At 42.9% G+C, this 7,500-nt stretch overlaps 1 long non-coding RNA gene and 1 other non-coding gene across 2 annotated transcripts in view; one reads left to right on the top strand and one right to left on the bottom strand.

The window, feature by feature from the left end:
* Nucleotides 1-7,500, bottom strand: part of LOC123091830 (uncharacterized) — a 23,843-nt gene that overhangs the window by 1,449 nt on the left and 14,894 nt on the right. Inside the window, exon 3 of the long non-coding RNA XR_006443588.1 lies at nucleotides 1,571-1,574. This is a non-coding gene — a long non-coding RNA (uncharacterized lncRNA). The remainder of the gene's footprint in view (nucleotides 1-1,570; nucleotides 1,575-7,500) is intronic.
* TRNAK-UUU (transfer RNA lysine (anticodon UUU)) lies at nucleotides 6,471-6,543 on the top strand. The gene has a single exon. It is a non-coding gene; the product is annotated as a tRNA-Lys (tRNA).

Genomic DNA, 7,500 nt, shown 5'->3' with positions numbered 1-7,500 from the left:
CCTCAGATCCTAACCCATTGGTCATTATCGAGCCTCGTGACTCCGGCTATGTTGATATCTTTGTATTACCTGTTATCATTCTATCTATCTGGTTATTGCTTTATGTGTTGGTTGGTATTTCACTATTTAAGTAGTATAGTTACTGATTCTATTGACTGAAGGATTGCTATTGCTAACATCTTCTATGATGGAAGCCGAGGGAAAGGCCACCAAGAGATTCGGGTGGGTCGGCCTTCTTTATTTCCTAGTCGCCCGTTACGATATTCCTTTACGAGAATAGCCTACTTTCGCTTCTAAAGTGCCTTTTTTTCAACAACTCAATAGAACTTTTTTCTTTTTTCATATTATGTTATTTGCACTTTGGATTTTCCTCTCTCGCTCCTGGACTCTTGTTTAGCTTGTTAGAGGGAATGATCCGCCCAGGGATCCGGGTTTTTTCCTTCCTACGATGAAGGTGCCTTAAACCAAATGAATATCTCAAGCACTCGAGTAAGCTGTGGACGCACATTGAGGACGAAGGGAACGCGCGTCTGTCCTTCTGTCATTGGACTGATCATTTCTTTTGGCTTTCTAGGCCATAGATTAGTGAACTTTCTCTTCTAATGAAATAGATCTTTCAAGTTTTTGTATGAGTCTACTAGTCATAGGTTTCTATTTTGTTAGTTCTACCGGAGATAGGTATGGAAGCCACTATGAGTATATATCCAGGTATGCTTCTAACTTCACCTCACGCCATAAACGGAATCCCTATCATGAGCGCAACTGTATTTACAAGTTCAGTAGCCTGAGTGAGCTTTCTCCTCAATATGGATGTGGTGATTGTTCATAAACTCCTTGAAAATCAGACAGACTTATTATCAGTGCTCCAAGCTCCATGTGTTCTAGGGCTAAGACTACGTTGGTGTAGGCTCCCCTTATCCTTCCTCTGGCATTCGCCGATCGATTTCTAAATGAGTGGAATTTCGATTCTCTAACTGCTCAAATAGCAATGGTTTCCTGTTCTGCATTGACCCTAGGATTGGCGGCTTGGCTTAAAGAATACGGGATTCTCTGTCTGGTGGAAAATGGCATCTGAAAATGAGACTGAGACCTACTTTTCGAATTGTCAGAGGCTATGAGATCCACTTTCTTTTGGAAAGGAGAAGGGAGAAGAAGCATTTCAACTGTGTGAGGATGGACTCTAGACCCACTCGTTCTGATTCTGTGATTGCAATTTCTCAAAATGGAACATAAAGTTGATCCTGTTTAGTAACTCACTCTCGAAGTAGAAGTACTGGACCAGGTAACCAGAAGATAAGGCCACTCGGCAAGACTGGATTAGTTTAACACGGCTATCTAGTGGAACACTATATATATAGGACTTGTAGAGCTTGAAAAAGCTTGTTTTGGACTTTTTTTCTCTTTTCTGGGCACTGAACTTCATAGACAGACTTACCAACTGATGAGCCAAAGCAGCAAATTTCTTCTTCCTGGGAGGGGTGGACTCTACGTTGGTAGATCGAACTTTCATTTCTTCCTTCCATTTCATCTGTTCAAGTAGTCTCCTTTTCAGGTAGATACGCTTTGGTACCAGACTGGTGTGCATTCTATGCTTACCCAGCGAGCGAAGGAGCGAGCCAATTCCTCTGTTCCGGTAGAGCCAATTCCTTTGAAGAATTGTTTACTTTGTTGTCTTTCCTCCAGTGAACAGAGTGGAAGACCAGGTATCTTTGTAGTTGGCTCTGGAATGATTGCTTGCAGGATTTCATATTTTCCAGTGATCAGCTTAGTTGGAAGAGATAGATAGGAGAAGCGAATGCCAGATGCGCGGTGTGCCAATCAATCCAATTTCGTGAGATCGAGTCAAGATAAGAAGGCAAAATTCTTTGGAGTAAAGTCGCCTGGAAGAAAGAATAGGAATTGATCTAGCTATAGTATAGATAGAGTGTCAGATGAAATGCTTGACAAGGCAAGGAAACAGAACTTCCACATCCTCTGTTCACACTACCTGGATTGGAATTGGTTCTATCGAGATATACTGACTTGAAACAGGAATTTCTTGGTAACTGCTGCTTCTTTGAAGCAAGTGCTTTCGGGTTGGCTCTTCTGATATGTGTATTTGCTACCCATACGGAACAATTTCATTGATGAAAGATGGATGGCTATTCTCCACATTTGCCAGCACAGTGCACTTTTTCTTCTATTTCGTGATTCCTTTCTTTCTGTCGCCATTTGAAAATGGATTTCTCCTCCTCGTTTTAGTCACACACATCTTTTCCACCTAGGAAGGATGCCCCTACGATCATTCGATGCTCTGCCTTCGCCCGAGCGGTCCCCAGGGAAGGAAGCCAATAATGGGAGTGTCAGGGCAGAACTTCATTAATGAAAGGATTTGCACTGCCCCACCGTGCCGCAGGGACGAACTTCAATAGCCCATCATAGCACTCTGAGTCAGGGGGTTAGCGAACTCTTGAAGATATCGATAGAATAACATTTCTTTTTCATAAGTTTCAGTGGACGCAGAGCCAACAAGTGCAATTTTTCAGCATAAGGTCAGGTTACAAAAAGGCCTATTTTGATAAGCAAGGCATTGCAAACAAATAGGTAGAGCAGAGAGCTAACCTAAGGAGCGAGCTTGTTGTAGTTGGTCTAAAGGGGGAAATAAAGGACTGTCCCACTACTACTTCCTTGATTCCCGGGAAAGAAGGAAGACCGAGGGTAACTAACTCTTCCTTCTGAAAAATCTATATCCCAGCTCGTTTTCATCGAGCCTTCCCCCCGTTTGGAGTATAGCCAAGTGGTAAGGCATCGGTTTTTGGTACCGGCATGCAAAGGTTCGAATCCATTTACTCCAGAGCATACTTATTCTAGAAAATAGAAAAAGAAAAAGAAAGTCTCATCCCTACCCTAATAAATAAATGAAAGTAGATTTACATTATTTTTGTATTTCTAGGGGGAATGTTGAGGCAAAATTACGATGCTGACAACCTGGTTAGGTGCCGAGTTGGATTAGACATCGCATGTTTCAGTTTAAGAATTGGGAAGAGGTTAAGAACCTAGTGGAATCCACTGCGAGGGGAAGTGCTGAAGTGAAGAAAAGCCCCAATTTTGGAGAGGATTGCATAATTGGAGAGTAGAATTGGAGCAAAGTCGTGATCTGGTAGGCGACTGGTACAAGTGCTAGACTGGAGCTAGACAAGAAGAGTTGAGCAGGAACTTGAGAAATTCCAGAAACCTTAGAAGAAACTGGATATGTGGCAACAAGAAGGGCTTAGCCAGAATCTTGAAACAGGTATGATACCGGCACATATCAGCCTGATGTGATGTACCTGAATTCATTCATGTTCTGTGGAGTCTTTCTTTTAATATTCTTATTTTTTCTCAGTTTAATTAGGAAGCAAATGCGGTTTCAAGATGAACTCAACCTCGAAAAGGAATTCAATTAGCTGTGCAGTTAGCCCTTTGATCTTGAATAATTGGGTGAAATGGATATTGCATGTCACTTGAAAATAAGGTTGTTTCATTTAGAATTCAGCAAGTTTCTTAGAAAATTGTTGTTAAACAGGTTGACGTTCCACTGGGAATGGAATAACAAAGGCTTTTGCCAGTTTGTGGATCGAGATGTGATTCGCTTTTTGAGTAATAGTTTCTTTCATTTGGTGTGCTCTTCCTGGAGCCGGTAATAGGAAAAATTTGGTGCATTCTACTTTGCTGTTATGGTATTTACAATCCTTGAATTGTTTGAACCTGACTCTCATTATCTGTCTTCATGGTCTTGAGGGTATTTTGGATATCGTGGAGGTAACTAACGATGAATTCGTCTCTTGCCTCACCAAGCTACAAGAGTGCTTGGTTAAACGGTGCCATTAAGTTTCAACTGTCTTTAAACTTACTACTTCAAGTGCAATTATCAACTCCTTGCAAAATTGTTGGCTTTCTCATCTACAAAAGGCAACTATGGTATTCAAGGAAACATATAATTAGGTTCCACTCACTACGTCAACTAAAGCAACTGCATCTGGAGCACTTACCAGGGAAAATCGAATAAATAATGACGTAGTACGAGGGGATTTTTTTCTCACTATTGCCATCCTGTGTTCAGTTCCAATTTCGTAGTAGGAGACAGACTCAAAGTCAATAGATTCCTGTCCTTTTCTATAGAAATAGGCTTGGTCAAGTGCTTAAAAAAGAGGTGACCCGAATGATTTCAATGAATTGCTATTTGGTCAGATTGGAAGAATTGGATTCGAAAGGAAAGAAAGACTGTGAACGAAGAGGGCCGCCCATGATCGATTGGATTCGGCAAATAAAGTAGAGGGCCCTCCCGTGTCACCACCAGTCCACCGAACCAGTTGTATATCGCTAACTCTCTTGTCGACGCCCGGAACTTATGTACGAGTTAAGAATGAATTGTTCCCGAGTAGAGAGGGCAGGATAAGGATTCAGTAAGAAGGAGAGTCTACTTATGGAAATGCCATCCTCTCTTTCCTCAGTAACGAAGTGACTAGCTACCCCGACTTTTTATTCCAGTTCCATTCTTACTTGTGCAGGAGTCCAAAGTGCATCTTCCAACTCCCTAACTGCGTCTTCCATGAAGTTTGGGAGACCCCTCACGTGCCGCTGCTCGTGAGACTCGCCTTTGTACACTTTGCGCACCGCTTCGGCTAGACCCCGCTACTACCTCGTATCCAAATACCTGCGATCTAGCTCATTCTTTTTTAAGCCCTGCAAGCCTAATAGAACCTTGTTTCCTGGGCCAAGTCAGCCTATAAGTAAGTAGGGCTGAAGACAATTTGGTTGTTAGTTTTTCAATCTTCTTCCTTCTATGCTTAGAGTAAGTGGAAATGACCTCCTTGATCAGCAAGTAAGCGAGCAGTAGTTCAGTCTCCGACAAGTGAGGCCGAATAGCCCCAGGTGTCCTTTTCCTTCTAAACTAGCTGCTCTCGCTTGACTCTTCTAGTGAGCAAGCAAACTGGTCAGGGAACAGGGTCGGATCAAAGTAATGAATGGGAATAGCACTCACTCGTTGAAGGTAAGCCAGAAACAGGGGTTGTCCTCTCCCTTACTTAAGTCCTAGTCCATCTTTTCGTGCCCCAAAGGGGAAGTCAAGCAATAATGAGGGAACTTGACCCACACCTGACGAAAGAGTTTGGTTGCTCGAAGGAAGCAGAAGCAAAACCTGCTTTCTTTCTGTCCCAACCTCCAAGGGTTCCTCCCTGTATGACATAGTCCATTGGATTGGGGCAATGGTACGCACCTATGTTTGGTGTCCCCTCTCTCACTTCCTCGTCAGATCCTGGTCCCAAAGGGCAATACATTGAGTCGGAAAGACGGGGGGCTTTCGTAAATTCCATTCTCTAGCCGAACTAGCCCCTGGATCAGCTCTCATAGTGGGAGAATCAGAGTCAAGTTAGGCGCAAAAGAGGGGGTTGACATCATTCGTCGTGATTGGATCAATCAGACTCCCCCACAGGAAATTCCAAGGGGCGCCCTTTCTCATTATCATCTACCGCCCATTTCTTCATCATCTGCTACTGCCTTAAGTGCGTAAAGTAGGCTCAGCTTCTTAGGTTTCTAAATATCTTGTAGTAGCCGAAGGTAGTCCAGTCTGCTTGTTAGATTGAATTGAATCTTATATAGCCTACGTAGCTAAAGAGAAAATCATAATAGTCTAAGTGGACTTCTCAAAGGTATAAATAAGTAGACATTAGTCTTACTGGTTCGGTCTTTTTCTTTTTTTGTTATGATGCCCACATTTCATACTTCTCAATTCTTATGTATTCAAGGGTTCGTATGTACTGAGTGACTCTAGGTCTATTCAGATGAAGCTTCAAGAGAGCTTTATTTAGCCTTTGTATGACCGTCTTCCCTTCCTGTCTATCTCCTTCGGTCAGGTAGTTCTGCTTCCGGTGCCGGAGGAGCAGGGTGGGATAGAAGGGTAGTTTCTGAGTTCGAGATGTCTGAGCTTGGAGGTTCCGCTTCTCTAATGTGATAATAAAGCAACAAGCAACGCCGCTCCCGTGCGCTCATCCCTTCCTTGTTCTTGAGCGCTAGTCATTCATCCCTAGCTGGGTTCTTGGGATATCTTGATTCTCTTTATGATGATGTAAGGGTCGGCAACGATGAATAAGGAATCGATTGGAAGTTCGCGCCAATCGATCTTCTGTAGGAGTAGGAGGTAGCGCGAATCCCCTCTTTCTTCGTTTAGAAGAGTACTGGACCTCCACAATGTCAAACCATAGAACACAGCTCCTTTCGGTCGAACCCTAGGAAAGACGACTTTACCTTTTTCATAGATAGTCTGAGTTCGAGCTATTGTAGTCTCCCCCGTTGACCTTCTTTTTTAGATAGAATCCTCAATGAGTGGAAAGGACTCCCAGACTTGCTCCACAGTACTATACCATACAGAGCCGCGCCCTTGTGATATGATAAGAAGAAAAGGGGCTAGGCCGCCCTCTTTTCTTTTCCGCACCAAGCCTTCTTGTAAAATCGGGTGTATAGCTCAGTTGGTAGAGCATTGGGCTTTTAACCTAATGGTCGCAGGTTCAAGTCCTGCTATACCCAAAACAAAAAAAACCACTCTTGTATTCGTAAGGATGCATAGTAGCCTTCAAAGAGCACTCTTTGGCCTTGAGAAAAGCCCCTTTCTCATCAACATCTCGACTTCGCTCGTTGTTTGAGGTCAGTATAAAGGAGATCAGATCTGTCCCGGGAATCGAAGGATACAGAAATATGGAATTGAGCACAGATTATAGGAAACAAGCAAACAGAACAGGATGGATCCCATCTTTAACTGCACAGAGCAGCAGCCTACTATTGATTGATGATCTTACCTTCCTGAGAGTCGAGGAACAGCAGATGAGATAGCCGAAAGGGGGGACCCCGGGTAATAGGTTTCCTTTTCCGGTTTAGGCTTGAGAGAAATGAGGAACTGAACTGAGCACTCCACAAGTATGGATTGGATTGGATTGTTTCATTTTGATACCAACTTTCATGCTGGAAGATAAGGTTGCCATACTGGGAAAGGGGGAAAGGAAATAGGATCCCCTCTCTTCTCTACAGGAATGAACTTCTCCTCGCCGACCACTGGTACTATACTTAGGTTAGGCGCAATAGGTGACTTAGGTTGGGTTGTCTGGATCAATCCTACAACGAATAGCTCTCTTTCCTTTTAATGGAACACTCACTAGATTCTGCTAAATAAGTATAACTGCAAAGATAAGCCGGGTCATCCGAAAATCAAGGAAATATTTCCTGGATTTTCTGCATGGCATATTTCCTATCATTTCACAACCTACTTTTTTTCTTAGTTAGATACTATAGCACCTTCCCTTCAGGGGGAGATGTTTATATACCATCTAAATTCATTCATTAATTCATTACTTACTTGCTCTTCTTTCCCAGTGATCGGAATAGGGATTTCCATGGATTGTAGGCCCTCGATTGTAATGATGGTATCAATGAAAGATGAAATAACATGATACTATTTAAAGCAATGGTTGATAGAGCGAGGTATAACCT

Source organism: Triticum aestivum, chromosome 4B, assembly GCF_018294505.1.
Source record: "Triticum aestivum cultivar Chinese Spring chromosome 4B, IWGSC CS RefSeq v2.1, whole genome shotgun sequence".
Lineage (NCBI taxonomy): Eukaryota > Viridiplantae > Streptophyta > Magnoliopsida > Poales > Poaceae > Triticum > Triticum aestivum.
This window is presented reverse-complemented; position numbering and strand designations above follow the sequence as displayed.